General features: G+C 40.7%; 1 protein-coding gene across 2 annotated transcripts in view; it reads right to left on the reverse strand.

The window, feature by feature from the left end:
* Window positions 1–19507, reverse strand: part of DMD (dystrophin) — a 3507873-nt gene that overhangs the window by 1152635 nt on the left and 2335731 nt on the right. The window lies entirely within an intron of this gene.

The raw sequence follows: 19507 nt of genomic DNA on the forward strand, positions 1-19507 counted from the left end.
TTATGTGCCTAGTAAGCAAGTGGTTAAGGTTTCATGCAAAGCCAGCTTTTAATGTTTGTTGAAGAGCAATGGCATTTCACCTGTTGCAAATAAAATATTAAAAAAAAAAATGTATTTTTGCTCGCATGTGGTTGGATAATAGAAGTTAGCAGTGCTGTATCTCATTTCTTAAACTAAGAGAAAATTCCCTTATAAAGTGAAAAACCCTATGCAAAGTGAACAATCTTATTTGCCTTTAGGGAATCAACTCCTTTTTTTTCCAAACTGTGATTGTAAAGCGCTGAGTAAACTGGCGCTATATGAATCCTGAATAATAATAATGATAATAATTGTAGGTTATTCAGGAGAAAATGCCCTATGCTATTTTATGTCTGTTGAAGGATGTAGATAGATGGATGTAAGAATTTAATTGTTTAAGTAAAATTTAATTGCTTCTAATAATGAGTTGGTAATATGTTATAAACTGGCACTGATACATAACTAATGACAGATAGTTTAATGATTCATTACCAACATTTAGTATTATGAAAGGTCCACTTTAATGAGTCAAGTAAATAATCCATTGCTCCAGAGGTATAACATCTCCTGTAATCAGCAACATAAGCAGGGCTTTTTTTTTAGTGGGAACGCGGGGGAATGCAGTTCCGTCACCTCCAGCACTGAATGTATGTAATAGCATGGGGTATGAGGTGTGCTGGAGGGTCTATTGATGTTGGCTGTTGGGGGATCTATTGTCACTGGTGGGGATCTGATTTTGTGTGAGGGTCTATTGTTGCTGATGGGGAATCTATTGTTGCTGGGGGGTCTTATGTTGCTGGAAGGAATCTAATGTTGAGGGAGAGGTCTGGATATTTTGTTACCGGTTGTGATATTTTATTGTGGGTAGTTCACTGTTGCTGCAGGAAATCTATTGTTGTTGGGGTGGAGTCCATTGTTGCTGGGGGGGGTCTATTGTGTGGGGATCTATTGCTGGGATTCTATTGATGCTGACTGCAGGGGATCTATTTTACTGCTTTTCTTTTTATCATCAACATGTTCCATACAAATGATTTAGCACCACAAAATGATACTTGATTCTGTATTTTCTAAAAGGGGCAGTACTGGTAGGTGGATAGGGGGTGGAATCAAGGGGCGGTGGTCAGAGGTGGGTAGGGGGCAGAGACAAGGGGTGATTCAGACGGGGGGAGTTCCTGCACCTATTCTCCGAGAAAAAAAAGCCCTGAACATAAGGATATGTCATCCTGAGACAGTACTGTACTGGGTAAAAAATGGAAGTGGCATGTGGAAAATCCTTTAAGAAAAGTGTAGTGAATTAAAGAAGTGGCTGTTATCGATGAGCAGCATCTGTTCCCTCACTTTAAAGGAGAAGTATGGCCAATAGCTACTATCACATACTATATTTCCCCAGTGCAGAGTAGTAAATGTACAGTAAATTATGAGAAGCACATCAGACAGGAAAGAGCCAGACTCAAAAAACAAACTTGATGAAACAGAACAATCCCTTGCTAATTTCCAGCACCAGGGTCTGAAGGAGACATTAATGAATGCTGGGAAATGAAGAGGCTAGAGATCCAAGGCACTGCTTTACAATCATGAGTCACAGTTGGATTTGGTGGAACCCTCAGTGTTGTTCCCCTAAGGTTTCCCAAAAGACATTTAGGCAGCCACCATGGTTCCACAGAAGATATTTCCCCAAATCCAAGAACAGAAACTAGTAGTGAGAGCCTACAGTGAGAAGCCATACTAAGAACCAAATTGGGCATATAAGCCAAACAATATTTGAAACTTGTGTATAGTATCTAGCCATTTGGAGGCTTCCATGGGTGATGCTCTACCTCATTACATTTAGAACAACGCACAAAACAATTAACTTAGAGTACCTCACCACAAACACTCATAATACTGCTACCAGTCTTTCCAAATAAAATAAGCACATTAGTTCAAGCATATATCCCAAATATACGGATACATTCCAGTTATCTTAGCACATCCATTAAAATACACTCATCACATACACCCATCACATGTCCTTCACAGTTCTCCCTTGTGCTGGTTGTTGGAACACAGGGGTTGATTTACTAAAAATGGAAAGTGCTAAATCTGGTGCAGCTGTGCATGGTAGATAATCAGCTTCTAACTTCAGCTTGAATAAGGAAGCTTTGACAAATAACCTGGAAGCTAATTGGTTTCTATGCAGAGCTGCACCAGATTTTGCACCCTCCAGTTTTAGTAAATCAACCCCACAGTGTTCTTTAAACCATGCACCCACTGCTGCTCTTCAGAATTACAGGATGCACTGCACAGGTTAAAGTGGTTTTAAAGGATGGACATGTGTTACCCTAATGCATTCCTTGCATTAAGGTAAAAAATATGCCTGTATTTGTATCACCCCCTCACCCCCTGTATACTTACCTGAGCCCACTCTTGATCCAGTGCTGTGCTCATCTGCAGCAGTTCTCTTCTCTCTCCCTGTTCACAGAAGCAACAGTGGGAGCCATTAACTCCTGCTGCTAACAATCAACTCCTGTGAGCAGAGAGTGGAGGGAGGGGATGAGCTATGCTGTGTGTATGAATAGACACACACAGCCCAGCTCAGGAGTAAGCCTGTAAGTGTGCTCCAATAGGGAGCGGCTTCCTTTGGTGGTGCACTGAGAAGAGCCCAGAGCCTCAGCGGGGGACCCTAGAAGAGGAGATTCAGGGCTGTTCTGTGCAATACCATTGCACAGAGCAGGTAAGTATACAATGTTTGTTATTTTTATTTAAAAAAAAGCTTTACAATCACTTTAAGACCAGGGCTCAGTCAGATATTGTGATAATTGATCAATTTTTTCTCTAACGAGGAAAAAATCTATCTTGATCACCATAAATAATTGAATGGCCCTGGATCAACCTTTGTCAGTGTTATCTTTTATAAATAAATATAGCCATTCATATTTTTTTAATTTTGAAAAAAAAAAACATCCATGCTCTTTTGCATGTTTTCACAGCTATTAATGTAAAGAACTCTTTCTGTTTGGAAAAGTTAAACCAAATGTACCATATGAATTATATCTCATTTTAAAAAAGGTGACCATATTTAAAACTGAACTATAGGGAAACAAATGACCCTTTGCAGTGGATCTCCCCCCATATGGTTGAATGGATGTTTAGTTTCACATAAAATGCAACTATACTTACCTTATTCCTCAAACCCTCAATGCTTCCTTCCAGCAGCAAGACCAGTTCCCCTTATCTACTTCTCTGTTGGTTGCAGGTGCTCTGAAATCATCACATACAATGCCAGACCAGCAGAATGCCAAGGGCATACTCACAACCTGAAGAGTCGGGGAGAGGAAAAGCCCACTGACAGTTGGGAAAGCAAAGGATAAGGTAAGTATAGTTACTTTTTCTGTTGTTCCTAGAAGAATGCAGCATTTACCCTTGCATGGCTGGGGTGCCCCACTGTTATGCTATGTACACCAATAGGATTTTCCAACAACAAAACCGTGGATTTTTTTCTGAAGGATGTTGGCTCAAACTTGTCTTGCATACACACGGTCACACAAATGTTGAACGCGGTGACATACAACACGTACGACGAGCCGAGAAAAATGAAGTTCAATAGCCAGTTCGGCTTTTCTGCTTGATTCCGAGCATGCATGGACTTTTGTGCGTCGGAATTGTGTACACATGCTCGGAATTTCTGACAACAAGTTTTGTTGTCGGAAAATTTGAGAACCATCTCTCAAACAATTGTTGGCAGAAATTCCGACAATAAATGTTCTATGGAGCCTACACACGGTCGGACTTTCCAACAACAAGCTCACATCCAACCTTTGTTGTCAAAAAACCCTATTGTGTGTACGGCCATAAGGGTGTTTATTCCTAGAGTTCAGCTTTAAGAAATAACTAGACCCTAGCATTTCATCAAATGGGTAATTGATATTATCTCAGACAGTTTATAAATTCAAATATTTAGTACAAATGAGTGGACTTTTGATGTGTATATAATATATATGCAGGTAATTATATGCAGAAGGAGCTTCTAGCCAAATACATACATCACATACATAGTAATAGACCTGCGGATGTAGCCTCTGCATCTACTATGTTTAAAATCATTGTTGTTAAGACCTGTACTGTATATATGGTATCATCCAAGAAGCCCATCCTTTTATTAAAAGGATTATGTGAAGTGAATTTATAGACACCGATTAAAGTTGTAAAAGATCTATCTAGCTACCCAAAATAACCTCAGTGAATTTCTTTACATTTGTGAAGATTAATAACTTTCAAGGCAATAAGTAGAGTCATTACTTTTTCTCTAGGCTGCTTAATTATAATGCTCTTTGGGAGTGTTTGCTGTAAATGTGCAAACACATTAATTCTAATTACTGAAAAACATTATCACACAATAAAGCTCCTGGTTTTCTTTGTTTTATTTTTTTGAGCATATGTCCTTTTAAACTTTAAGTATTAAAAGTTTTGTTATAAAACACATCAGTACAGAGCAAACTGCATCAATATCACATCATTCATATCATTAGTGATAATGCTATGTGACATTAATATTTTCAGTACTCAAACTCAGCATGAACTATGCGTATTAAAATTAAAATAAAAAATAATCAACTCTAATTTTCCAAGTATAAATGAATATGTTTTATTGCTTATTAGGTATCACAGTTGATTAAAACACACTGCTAAACAGTGGATGTTATATGGTTTATTTTAATTATATTTCAGGTTTCTTATAGAGCATATTTGGTTTACCCACTTGCTGTTTGACCCATAGCAGTTTTACTGCTACAGGGCAGCAGCTGTGCGCCAGATCACATATATATATACGTGATTGGGCTCTTCCGGTTAGGGGGCACACATGCACTGCCGGCGCCTCGCTCCTGCTGCGATTATACACAGTGGGAGCCAAACTGCCTATGTAAACTAGGCAGATTGCCGTTCTGTCAGTAGGGAAGGCATGGATCCTGTGTTCCTGCAAAGGGACATGGATCCATGTCTTCCCCTAGTAAAAGCACCTCCTATAGTACACAGAAACACAGGCTAGGCACACAGTTAACCATCTGATCGCCCTTGAACCCCTTACCAGCCAGTGTCAATAGTACAGTGACAGTGCATATTTTTTAGTACTAATCACTATATTTATGTCACTGGTCTCCAAAAAGTATCAAAAGTGTCAATTAGTGTCAGAATGTCCATCGCAATATTGCAGTCCTGCTATAAGTCACTGTTCGCTGCCATTACTAGTAAAAAAATAAAATATTTTAAAAAATCCCAGTTTGTAGACGCTATAACTTTTGAGCAAATCAATCAATATATGCTTATTGGGATTATTTTTTTTTTTTACCAAAAATATATAGCAGAATACATATTGACCTAAACTGATGAAGACATGTTTTTCAATGTTTTCATTGTATATGTTTTATAGCAGAAAGTAAAAAAAAATATTTTTTTTCAAAATTGTCTGTCTTTTTGCCTATAGCGCAAAAAATAAAAAAATAAAAACACAGAGATGATCAAATACCACCAAAATAAAGCTCTATTTGTGGGAAAAAAGGTCACAAATTTTATTTGGGCACAGCATCACACGACCACGCAATTGTCAATTAAAGTAACGCAGTGCCGCATCGCAAAAAATAGCCTGGTTTTATAGTTTTGGATAGAATTTGTGAGAACCCTTGTCAAGGTTTATTGCTGTTTGTTATTCTTGCCTTGGATAGCATTCAGGAGAACAAGAGGTGAAGATAAAAAAAAAAACTCCAAATGGCGCACTTGTTCCAGTGTTAGCTGTCAAAAATGTGATTTGCCCTGACTTTGTAGAGATTCCCTTTAACTTCCTGTTGTATTACTGAAATAATAATGGAAATGTTCTCTAGTCCAAATATATAATAATCATATATTTATCATATATTTATATTTCTTTATTTTTTTACATAATTGTAACTATTATAATGTCTTATTCTTTTTCAGCACAGATAAATCCAATATTTAACTAGAAATCTGCAATATTAGGTTCAATAAGTTTTTATTGTATATAAAATAATTTTCCAAACGGAAGATGAAAACATGAACAAGATCAGATGCTCGACAACGGGCAATCTGATATAGTAATAAAGAAACATACATGGGCAGATCAATACAATGTTATGCGTTCTGTCTTCAATATAAACATAGTGTATTATCTCAACAGCTTTCGGAACTTTTGCTGTTAGTCGTGTTAACTAAAATTCCCGAGATCTGGACGCCCCTACGGGATCATGCTGCGCCCAGATGTCTAGGAACTCGGAATGAATAGACAAGTAATCTGAATACCATCAGCGTATAGACGTTGGCGTTCAACCGATCTGTTGGAGGTTGTGAGGGGATTGATGTTAAAGAGCAGAATACTATAGGTAAAAAATAAAATCATGACTATAGATAGCCCAAAAGAGTAGTATAAGAGTAAAGAAAAGGGTTGGAATGACAGGTAGAGGAAAGAAAAGAGGTGGGGGGAGGAACAGGGAGGAAGACTGGCAAGGTAGGTAGGAGGGGGGGGGGAGGGGGGAAGGGGGGGAGGGAGGGGGACAGCGAGCCTCATCCCGAGTCGGGGCCTTTATTGTTAGGTTGTTTGTGTGGAACTAGTAGAATTTGTAACTTGGCTAGGTGCCTTCATAGCTGTGAGTCTGCTTTTTAGCTTATCTGAAGTGGAGTAATGCCTCCATATGCTCCAGATAAAGGAGAATTTTGCGTATTTGTCTATAGCTCTGGCTTTTCCTCCATAAGCATGGTGTTATTTATTTCACTTACCCACTCTAAAAGAGATGGGGGAGTAGTGGATTTCCAGTGTCTAGCAATTAATTGTCTACCACTGCTGAGAAAAAATTTTAAGAGGTTGTGTTTTTGTGACTTGATTTTACCAGGTAGTATTGATAGGAGAGCGATGAAAGGAGAGGGAGTGAGTGGTTTATCGTAAATTTCTGTATAGATTTGGAAGATTTGGGTCCAGAACGGACCTATCACATCGCATTCCCACCAGATGTGGCTATACGTACCCTTCGCAGAGTTACATCTCCAACAGATGTCGGTGGTTGATGGAAACATGATCCTGAGATTCGTTGGCACTCGATACCATCTGGATAAAACCTTGTAATTTTTTTCCTTGGTGTAGCACGAAATGGCTGATTTGTGGGTGAAGATAAAAGCTTTACCCCATTCAGCATCGGTTATTTCCCTCCCGAGTTCCTCTGACCATGCTTTGGTGTAGTTGGGTAAGGTATCATGGGTGTGTTCTATAATCAGTTTGTAGATCAATGAAAGGGTGTGACGGGGGGTTTCTGAGAGTGTGCATAATTGTTCAAAGCCAGTCAAAGGTCTGTGAATCTGTTTGGAATCATGCAATTTTTTACAGTAGGCTGTCAGATGTAGACGTGTTAACTATGTTACGTTGGATGATGTAATGCTTAATCTTGACGTGAAAGTACCAAGTGTGTTGTTGACAAATTGTTGTGCTGTGGGCCAAGTGGCTCTGTTATGATCGGCTATGATTTGTATTGAACTGCCTTCTGGGAGAGCTGGGTTGTCAAATAGAGGGGTAAGGGGACTTGGTTCAGTGGAAAGCGAGTATCTTTCTTTTCTGCGGTACCAGATTAATAGTGCATCTCTGGTCAGTGGAGACAGACTAGTAAGAGATCTATGAGTCCGCTCATAACCCCATGGCAAAGCCCGGAGGTCAATTGAAGATAGGTCCTGTTCCACCAAAGTGGAAGCTTTAAGTAGTGGGCGAGGAAACCACTCCAGTAAACGGGAGACCACTGCTGTTGTGTGGTAGAGTTCAAAATCTGGGAGGCTTGTCCCACCTTTGGAAATGGGGGCACATAAAAGTTTGTGTTTCAGTCTGGGATGGTTTCCCCTCCACACGAATCGTATGGCCATAGAACGAAGAGTGCGGAAGAAGGCAGCTGGCAAAGCAATTGGGAGGGCTTGAAATAAGTATAATAATTTAGGGAGTATGTCCATTTTCAATACGTTCATGCGACCAAACCATGATATTGGCAGGTCCCCTCGGCTTTCAGTGAGGCATCTGAGTTTCGTGAGAAGTGGACTGTAATTTAGGGCGTATATTTCCGAGGCACGGCTTGGGATGGCCGTACCTAGGTATGAGATAGATTTTGATTGCCATTGGAATGAAAAGTTGGCCTTAAGAGAGGAAAGGGTCGACTGAGGTAGGGATATGTTCAGTGCCTCTGTTTTAGAGATATTCAGTTTATAATTACTGAGACCACCGAATCGGTTGATCTCGGCAAGTATGGATGGTATACTAATATGGGGATTGGTCACATAGAGGAGCAAGTCGTCTGCATAAAGGGAAAGTTTACATTGTGAGGACGGGGTCTGTATCCCTCGTATATCCGGATTAGCTCTAATAGCTTGGGCTAGATGTTCAATTACTAAGGCAAATAGGAGAGGGAAGAGGGGACAGCCTTGTCTCGTGCCATTTGAAATAGTGAGTTTCTCTGATTGAGTTCCATTAACTAAAATTATGGCTGAGGGCTTAGAATATAGTGACATGATGTGGGCTAGCATTCTAGGTCTTAGTCCTATTTGGGAGAGAGTAGCCTGAAGAAAGGGCCAACTGACCCTATCAAAAGCCTTCTCCGCGTCACAGGAGAGAAGGCAGGTCGGTATGTGGTTACGATGGGCATATGCCATGAGGTGGATAGTTTTGGTGGTATTGTCCCTAGCTTCACGTCCAGGGACAAAACCCACTTGATCTCTATGTATTAGATTTGGCAAAAGAGGTGAGATACGGTTCGCTAGGATCTTAGCATACAGTTTAAGGTCTATATTTAGTAGGGATATCGGCCTATAATTAGAACATAAAGAGGTATCCTTGCCTGGTTTTGGGATGACTACTATTTGGGCTTGTAATAAAGTATGGGAGGGAGATAAGTTCTCATCTATGGCGTTGAATGCTTTTGCCATCAGGGGGGATAACAAAGGTGCAAACGTCTTGTAGAAGCATGAGGAGAACCCATCTGGACCTGGGCTTTTACCATTCTTTAAATTTTTTATGGCAAGTTGGAATTCGGAGTCAGTCAGGGGGGATTCCAAGTCTTCTGCTTCAGAGGCTGGGATGGTTGGGAGTGCAGTTTCCTGAATGTATGAGGACAGTGTTTGAATCGGAGAGTCTGTTTGGACTTTGGGTGACGGTGTCTGGGGCTTGAGATTGTATAAGGTGTCATAGTATTGACGGAATTCTTCTACTATGGAAGAATTATTTATTATTTTGCCTTTATTGGGTGAGTTAATACAGGGGATAGACCTCCGGGCCTGTCTGGGTTGCAGAGTCTGCGCAAGATGTCTGCCACACTGATTTGCTTGTGAGTAGTGGGCAAATCGCCCTTTATCTCTCGCTACCAGTGAGCGTTGTGTAAAGATTTGCAAGAGGTCTCTCCTAGCGTTGGTGAGTTCTAGTTGAATTTTTTCATCGGGGGATCATTTATGGTCCTCCTCTAGGGTGGCTATTAGGGACAGAAGGCGTGTGATGTCTTCTGTTCGCACACGTTTTAATCTAGAGCCGTGTTGGATAAGTTTACCCCTAATTTGAGGGCTTCCCATTTCATTAGTGGATTAGTGTCGTCACGGGCATGGTCTGCAACAAAGTGTTTGATGGTTTGTGTGATGTCCTGGGTGCATACTGAGTCTGAGAGCAAATTGTCGTTTAATCTCCACGTGGCTCTCTTTTTTTGTGTTGGTATGCTTCCTAAATTCATATGTATGGGGGCGTGGTCAGACCACAAAGTGAGGCCTATCGAGGCGGTAGGTGAGAAATCTAGTAAGGATTGGGAGATGAAAATATAGTCTAATCTACTGTAGGTGGAGTGTGCTGGGGAGTAGTATGTGAAATCTTTAGTGGAGGGGTGAAACATCCTCCAGACGTCCACTAGAGATAAGTCTGAAAGAATTGTACGTATTTTGGTCAGGGAAGCCGGGGAGATTGAGGATTTACCCACTGAGGTGTCAAGGCGTGGTATCAAAGCGGCATTGAGGTCTCCTCCCAGGATCATGTTGACCGTACTAAATCTTTTCAGGCGAGTAGAAACCTTGGAGAGGAATTGCAGTTGATCCTGGTTTGGAGAGTAGACATTAATTATAGTATAGATCATATTCATATATGAAAGTTTTAAGAAAACATATCTCCCTAGTGGATCAATGAGGGTGTCTAGCACATCTGGTGTGAATGAGACATGAAACGCGATCGAAAACCCCTTTAGATTTCGCTGAGGGGTTGGTGCTGTGGAACCAAGTGGGATATTGCTTATGGAGAAGATGCGGAATGGTGTCTGACCTAAAATGAGTCTCCTGAAGGAGTAGAATTTGGGTACGGTTTTTGTGAAAATGATATAAGATTTGCCTCCTTTTCTCTGGGGTGTTAAAACCCCTGCAGTTTAAAGGGGAGACTTTCAAGGGGGTTTGCACTGCCATGGGGAAGAGGATTTGATAATTAGGTATACTAAAACAAGGGAGAGGCTCGCTGTCTCCAGGGGGGTGGGGGAGGGGTGAAGAGAGGTAGTAAAGAAACCTCCGTTAGTATTGAGTTGTAGAATAAGTTTAAGTGAATAGGTAGGGAGAAAAACAGAGAGAAAACAGAGAAAGAAAAACCTTGGCCTCGGAGGCCGCATAAAGAACATTGTGTTCTAAAGTTCAGCTAATGCCTCTAAGGGCGCTGAAAATCCTATGTGGGGGGTAGTGGTTAGTCCACAGAGGGGCCCGCACACACCGGGCTACTAAAAGAAAAAGGCAATAAATTTTAAATACTTCTATAACTTTAGCAACTCAGGACCCGCAGAGTCGCATGCGCATCGCTAAACTATTATGAGCTGTCCAGCCGGACAAAGCCCCTAGGTGAGGTCCGATAATCTAACTGTCTGCAGGGTCAACAATATGAGAATAACAGTACAACATAAAGCAATGAGGGATGGGGTGAGAGGGGCAGGGTCTGGGGGGGACCCTTAGTAAAGTAGGGAATCACAGTATTGGCTTGGGATCTCTGTTAACTGAGGAAGGACCGTGCTGCTAAGAACACAAAACAAACCCTGTGTGTGAGAAGAACAAAATAATATAGCTAAACATAATGTCCCAACAATACTGTAACCATAAAACTGGGGCCGCTTCATCGGCGTGGTGCCTGTGAAGGAAAGAAGTGGTTAATCAGAAGTTCTGCAGCGGGGGTTCATCCATCTGTTGCTTTGGGGAAATCCGACTTTGAGCGTTTGTTCTTCCTAGATTGTTTTTGCCAGTTCGATGCGATCGGGAATCCAGGAGTCGCTGCATGGATTGGCCAATCAGGGATGTGGGTCTGGGGCAGTTCGAAAGTCCTGAGGAAATTTGGGAGGTCACCCGGAGTGCGAAATGTGGCCGACCGTCCTTCATGAGATGCAAAGAGGTTAAATGGCAAACCGCAGCGATATTTAATGTGCTTTTCCTGGAGAGCTCCTGTGAGGGGTTTCAGTGCACGTCGCAGGGTCAGCTTGGAAATGTCTGGTAATAAAGTCACAGCAGCATCATTAAAGTATATGGCGTCTTGGTTGCGAGCTGCACGCATGATAGCATCTTTAACCGCATAAAAGTGGATTCTGCAGATCACATCTCTGGGGTGTTCAAGATTTGGGTGTTTGGGGCCAAGGGCTCTGTGTACACGATCAAGTTCTATGGGAGATTCTTTATCTTTTTGGAGCAGGTCATTGAATATGGCCGTGACTGCAGGGGCCAGGTCTTTATTTTCCACAGATTCTGGGAGGCCGCGTATACGTATATTATTATGTCTGGCGCGATTTTCTTGGTCATCCTGGTGATACATCAGTTGCTGTATCTGTAATGTGTGCTCCTGCAAGATGATTTCATGTGACTGTAGTGTAGTGACAGTCTCTTCTACAGTTTGTTCCATATCTTCTAGCCTGCTTGTGACATCCTTGCGCAGCTCAGAGATCTCCTGCTTGTAAGAGCGTTCAAGTCTCTGTACACATGCCTCAAAATCATGTCTGGTGGGGAGAGCTTTGATGTAAGCTTCCATGTCCCATCCACTAAAAGACCGGTGCGATGTTGGGGAATGACATGCAGAGCGCACAGATTCATTCTCTGAGTCTGGAGGGGATCTAGCACGCTGCCTGGTTGTCATATGTGGTGTGGAGCGCTGTAATGTAGCTCCTTGTGAGGCCGCATGTGAGCCTGAGGAGCGGGTCGGCGCCATCTTGGATTTGGGGGGGCCGTGCTGATTTTGTCGCAAATGTATGAAAAAGCGGTCGATTTCCCCCTCGGTTTGTGTATCAGGGGTATGGCGTCCTTCTCCCCCACCTCTCTTCCCCATTACAGACCTGTCTGCAGAGTTCTGGAGTCGCTGAGAGCCTCTATTAGTCCGGTGTGTGCAGGAGCTCCTGAGAAACACGTCTCACTCCTCCATGAGCTAGGCCACGCCCCCTAGAAATCTGCAATATTGATTAGAAAATCTGTACTAAGATCTATGTAAACGGTGCACCACACATGAGGTATGGCTGTGAACATCAGAGTGAGAGCAATACCGTAATTCCAGTGCCAGGCCTCCTGTGTAAGACCCCCCCGTACACACTATTAGATTTTCTGTAGATTTTTGTCTTCAGATTTACCAAAACCATGTAGTGCAAGGGCCTGCCTGATTGCATAATAATTGAAACTCTTAAGGTTTAACCTCATATTATATACTTTTATAGTTTCTTTTTAAGTAGGCTAGGGGTCTAGCTGATTCTCTGGTTGTTGTTCTCATTCCCGCGTTGGAGCAATACTTTATTCCAATCAGCTAGACACCTAGCCTACTTAAAAAGACTAATAAAAAAGTGAATTGTAAAAACATATCAATATTATAGAGCATTAGAGATAATGAATTCTAATATGTATTTTGTGATTATTATTTTTACACTGTATGTATTGTACTTTTTTCGTATTTGGTGATGCCTTGGTCCAGTGCCCTCTCTGCACCCAGGGGTGAGTATCCCGCTCTTCATCTAACTTCCCAGCACGTGAGGGAGAAGCATTATATGCATTTCTACCAATTTCTGCTCCCAGTTGGTGTAACCTCCATCTACACCACAAGAGGGAGCTTCATCATGCCGGCGGCATTCCACGATCATCGATGGACGTTTCGTGATGTTGTGCGCATACGTGATGTGGCTGCGTGTGATGTCACAACATCACGTGGTTACCACGGAGGTGACGGTGATGGCCGGGGCATTTGCCTTCCGGAATGCTGGGGAGACCACGCAGAGACCGCCATGCTGGCGGCTAGGACACATGGGGGGAGGAGGTTCTGGGGGAGCGAGCACCTGCACTTAATTAGAGGACAGTATAAAATGACACAATCTCCTGAGGATCTTGGAGTGATCCCAGGAGAGCTGCTGACACACAGACATATTGGAAAAATCTCATTATCAAGTAAGTGCCTTGGGTGGGATGTGCCAAACTATTTTAACCACTTCAGCCCCGGAAGATTTGGCTGCTCAATGACCAAGCCATTTTTTGCGATACAGCACTGCGTCGCTTTAACTGACAATTGCATGGTCATGCAACATTGTACCCAAACAAAATTAACATCTTTTTTTTTTTCCAACAAATAGAGCTTTCTTTTGGTGGTATTTGATCATCCCTGCGGTTTTTATTTTTTGCTCTATAAACCAAAAAAGAGCTAAAATTATGAAAAGACACAATATTTTGTATTTTTTGATATAATAACTATCCCCAAAAAAGCACATTTTCCCCTCAGTTTAGGCCGATATGTAATCTTCTACAAATTTTTGGTAATAAAAATCACAATAAGTGTATATTGATTGGTTTGCGCAAAAGGTATAGCATCTACAAAATAGGGGAATGATTTATGGCATTTGTATTTTTATTACTTTTTTTACTAGTAATGGCGTGATCATCGATTTTTATGGGGACTGTAACATTATGGTGGACAGATCAGACGGTTTTGACATACACATTTTTGGGACCATTGTCATTTATACAGCACTTAGTGTTATAATAATGCACTGATTAATGTGTAAATATCACTGGCAGGGAAGGGGTTAACACTAGGGGAAATCAAGGGGTTAACTGTGTTTCCTAGGGAGTGATTCTAACTGTGGGGGGAAGGGAACTGACTAGGTGAGTTGACCAATCATTCTTCATACTTGGTATGAACAACAGATCACTCTCCTCACTCCTGACAGCACAGAGATCTGTCTGTTTACTCTCCGTTCTGCCTCTGTGTGGAGTGATCGTGGTTCCCTGACGGTCATCGTGACCACTGGGCATGCGCATCGGCTCAAACGTCAAAAGGCGAACCGATGTACAGTTACGTCGGTTCGCCCGGGGGAGCCAACCTGCCGCAGAACAACTGCGGCGGCTGGTCGGGAAGGGGTTAAAGTCCCCATGTTCTTAATAACTAACATAGAAACTCTATTCTGATCTAATTCTGATATAGATTCGGATGCTTGGAAATTATTTGAGTCCTGCCATCCGCATTATGGATTTGTTTTACAACCTCCACTGTGCGTCATGATTAACTTTCACACTGCCTATGGTAATTACTTGGGGTTTTTTTGCAATTCTTAAAAATATGTTTTTTTTCTTTTTTATTAATAATGGGTGGCTTTTGCACTTATTTTCTTGTGCACTACATCACGTCAATACATTTTTCCATTGAACATATCACAGTTTAATCTCACATTTGTTGAATGTTTTCTTTTGAATATCACGCTCATTAAATAAATTTCACACACCAATCTTATTTATTTTGAGTAAACTAATTTGTATTAAACCACATCACATTTAATTAATTTTCCATACATAAATCATATACCTATGATTTATTCCATCACAATCATCCAAACAACACCCATCGAATTGAATTTGTTCAACGTATACTCATTAAATTTCAAATTATCACTTCCCATCATTTTCACTGATATATATATATATATATATATATATATATATATATATATATATATATATATATATATATACACACACAATGATCTTCATGGTCTGTTAGCGTAACATAAACATATATAATTAACCAATACACCAATCCGCAGGGGTTAAAATAAATAAAATCATTTATATTCAATAAATACAGCAAAAAAACAATGATTTCAATTATTTGGTTGGTGGTTGCTTAGTTTGGTAACCATCCAATAGTTAAAAGATCCCTTCCCAAAAATCACTTTGAACTCTTACTGCAAAAACATTAAGGCTGCTATAATATATATCACAAGTGCTCAATTGCTCTCTTCCTTATCCCCTTGGAAGTCCAAAAGAGTGGTCTCTTGTAAGTTCTTTGGAAGTGGGGCCCATCCCAAGGAATGCAGAGACAACACACGGAGGCTTCAGGATCACCAAGACCAAATTTTAAAGTAATCTCCGGCTACAGGACATGTCTATCCCTTTCTCCATCATCATAATCGGTAAATATACGCCATCTTATTTGGCTAGATGTAATGCTTAATATAAAATCATGATTGGCTATGAAAAACGTATTTTTCTTCCCCGCATAGAACAAAAAAACCCCCTTGAAGAAGACCATAATTAGAATGGTCGAAACCCATAGGTGTATCATGTGGATGACCACATTGCAGTAAAATACTAACAACTGGTTCCATATAAATGCGTGGTTTTATTATGATTGATGGGTAATGTTATTTTCATGTGAATGCCAGAGCTAATTTTTTACAACTTTCATGAAATTGTAAATAGCTTTTTAATAAAATAATCAATAAAGTTGAATACCTTCCTTGGCTGCTAAATAACCCCGTGAGGGAATTTTCCATTTTGTATAACGTTTTTGGGTGTGCAGCACTAGCAGCTCATATACATGTGTTATTCTATTCTATAAAATGGTAAAATCTAACAAAACTTTTATGCTTTTTGTCCACTTTTTATGTTTTTTGAAGCTACATTTGTTGCTTATAATAATAATAATAATTATAATAATGTAACCAATTTATAGTACAACAAATACGGTAGATAACTTCAAAGCAAATCTGACTGTACAGAAGTTATGTTAGTGTTTCCGGGATCCATTGAATATGTGAAAGAAATCAACTTGATATAAATAATTAGCATTTGAAAACATGTGTGTTTGCTTCTGTGTTTAATATATATATATATATATATATATATATATATATATATATATATATATATATATATATATATATATATATATATATAGTGAGGAAGGAAAGTATTCAGACCCCCTTACATTTTTCACTCTTTGTTAGATTGCAGCCATTTGCTAAAATCATTTAAGTTCATTTTTTTTCCTCATTAATATACACTCAGCACCCCATATTGACAGAAAAACGCAGAATTGTTGACATTTTTGCAGATTTATTAAAAAAGAAAAACTGAAATATCACATGCTCCTAGCGTATTCAGACCCTTTGCTCAGGTGCTGTCCATTTCTTCTGATCATCCTTGAGATGGTTCTACACCTTCATTTGAGTCCAGCTGTGTTTGGTTATACTGATTGGACTTGATTAGGAAAGCCACACACCTGTCTATATAAGACTTTACAGCTCACAGTGCATGTCAGAGCAAATGAGAATCATGAGGTCAGAGGAACTGCCTGAAGAGCTCAGAGACAGAATTATGGCAAGGCACAGATATGGCCAAGGTTACAAAAAAATTCTGCTGCACTTAAGGTTCCTAAGAGCACAGTGGCCTCCATAATCCTTAAATGGAAGATGTTTGGGATGACCAGAACCCTTCCTAGAGCTGACCGTCCGGCCAAACTGAGCTATCGGGGGAGAAGAACCTTGGTGAGAGAGGTAAAGAAGAAACCAAAGATCACTGTGGCTGAGCTCCAGAGATGCAGTCGGGAAATGGGAGAAAGTTGTAGAAAGTCAACCATCACTGCAGCTCTCCACCAGTCAGGGCAGAGTGGCCCGACGGAAGCCTCTCCTCAGTGCAAGACACATGAAAGCCCGCATGGAGTTTGCTAAAAAAACACCTGAAGGACTCCAAGATGGTGAGAAATAAGATTCTCTGGTCTGATGAGACCAAGATAGAACTTTTTGGCCTTAATTCTAAGCGGTATGTGTGGAGAAAACCAGGCACTGCTCATCACCTGTCCAATACAGTCCCAACAGTGAAGCATGGTGATGGCAGCATCATGCTGTGGGGGTGTTTTTCAGCTTGCAGGGACAGAATGACTGGTTGCAATTGAGGGAAAGATGAATGCGGCCAAGTACAGGAATATCCTGGATGAAAACCTTCTCCAGAGTGCTCAGGACCTCAGACTGGGCCGAAGGTTTACCTTCTAACAAGACAATGACCCTAAGCACACAGCTAAAATAATGAAGCAGTGGCTTCACAATAATGCCCCGTACACATGGTCAGATTTTCCGATGGAAAATGTCCGATCGGAGCGTGTTGTTGGAAATTCCGACCGTGTGTGGGCTCCATCGGACATTTTCCATCGGATTTTCCGACACACAAAGTTTGAGAGCAGGCTATAAAATTTTCCGACAACAAAATTTGTTGTCGGAAATTCCGATCGTGTGTACACAAATCCGACGGACAAAGTGCCATGCATGCTCAGAATAAATAAAGAGATGAAAGCTATTGGCCACTGCCCCGTTTATAGCCCCGACGTACGTGTTTTACGTCACCGCGTTCAGAACGATCGGATTTTCCGACAACTTTGTGTGACCGTGTGTATGCAAGACAAGTTTGAACCAACATCCGTCGGAAAAAATCCTAGGATTTTGTTGTCGGAATGTCCGAACAAAGTCCGACCGTGTGTACGGGGCATAACTCTGTGACTGTTCTTGAATGGCCCAGCCAGAGCCCTGACTTAAATCCAATTGAGCATCTCTGGAGAGATCTAAAAATGGCTGTCCACCAACGTTCACCATATAATCTGACAGAACTGGAGAGGATCTGCAAGGAGGAATGGCAGAGGATCCCCAAATCCAGGTGTGAAAAACTTGTTGCATATTTCCCAAAAAGACTCATGGCTGTATTAGATTAAAAGGGTGCTTCTACTAAATACTGAGCAAAGGGTCTGAATACTTAGGACCATGTGATATTTCAGTTTTTCTTTTTTAATAAATCTGCAAAAATGTCAACAATTCTGTGTTTTTCTGTCAATATGGGGTGCTGTGTGTACATTAATGAGGAAAAAATGAACTTAATTAATTTTAGTAAATGGCTGCAATATAACAAAGAGTGAAAAATTTAAGGGGGTCTGAATACTTTCCATCCCTACCGTATATATATATATATATATATATATATATATATAACATTTAACATGCATTGCATTAAGGCAGCTCACCCACATTAACCTCCCTTGCAGTATTCCCAAGTGTGGCTCGGGGTGAATTTTCACTACCAAAAGCGGTAACCCTGAGCCACACTCGGGATTGCATCGCAGGATCCAAGCAAAGTTACTTACCTTGTTCCCAAGATCCTGCAATGTCTTCCCACTGTGTGTACAGGCTGTCTCCTCCGCTCGATCTATCACAGTGCTGAGCTCCGTTCCCTACGAGCGTTGCAACACATGAGGACAGAGCCCGGTGCCAAATTCAAAAAGTGAAAAACACAAAACATAAAGGTCGCAAGGCTACTGGTGATATCCCAGATGGTCATGTGACCCCTGGGGAATGTTCTAGAAAGGGGCTTATTATATATAGGACCCTCTCACAGGTGTATTCCCACCTGTTCCCAGCCTGTTAGTGAAGGTGCAACAAGCTCCCCACCCCCCCTCCCTTGTCGCTTAGCAGGTTTATGTGGTCTGTCACCCTACGTGATGTAGGGGGGACTTTGGTTAAAAAATGTATGTATGCTCGAGTCCTTTAAGAATGAGCTGTTTTGAAGCTGATTGTTTGAAATATAAGTATTTTATGATGCAATAAAATTATCAGAATGTGGTTATTATTTATTTATTGATCTGAATACACCAATAAAGTGCTGCGGCCAATTCTTAGCCAATAAGTGTGTTGACTTATTATTTAAATAGGTTATATAAGTTTTAGTATTTGGGGAGGGTAGGTGCAGCCTGCATTCACATGACTTGCAGGGTTGAGCGATAGTGATTTGTGGGGATATTAGTCATCAAACACTGAAAGTAGCGACAATTCTGCAACTGAGCAAGTTTCAGTGTTTTTTATTTGATTATATTATTGAATACATTTTATTATTATTATATTATTATATGTTATAATTATTTAGAGTTATTTAATATATTATAATTTATGATTTCAAACTTTATCATACCCGGGATGTCTACTAGACTCTTGTTTGGACAGATTTAAGTGTGTTATTAGTAAGAATTGCAGGCCTACAATATAAAATGCCAAATTTCTATGCAAAACAATGTACCGCTTTCAGCATCAAAAATCTGACATAATACCGCCAGGGAGGTTAATGGGCAGCCAACACACTAAAACATCCAAGCATACAGTAAATAGGCATACACTATTCTTGGCAATGCAGTGCACCAATATGCATG

This window comes from Aquarana catesbeiana, linkage group LG02 (genome assembly GCF_042186555.1).
Source record: "Aquarana catesbeiana isolate 2022-GZ linkage group LG02, ASM4218655v1, whole genome shotgun sequence".
NCBI lineage: Eukaryota > Metazoa > Chordata > Amphibia > Anura > Ranidae > Aquarana > Aquarana catesbeiana.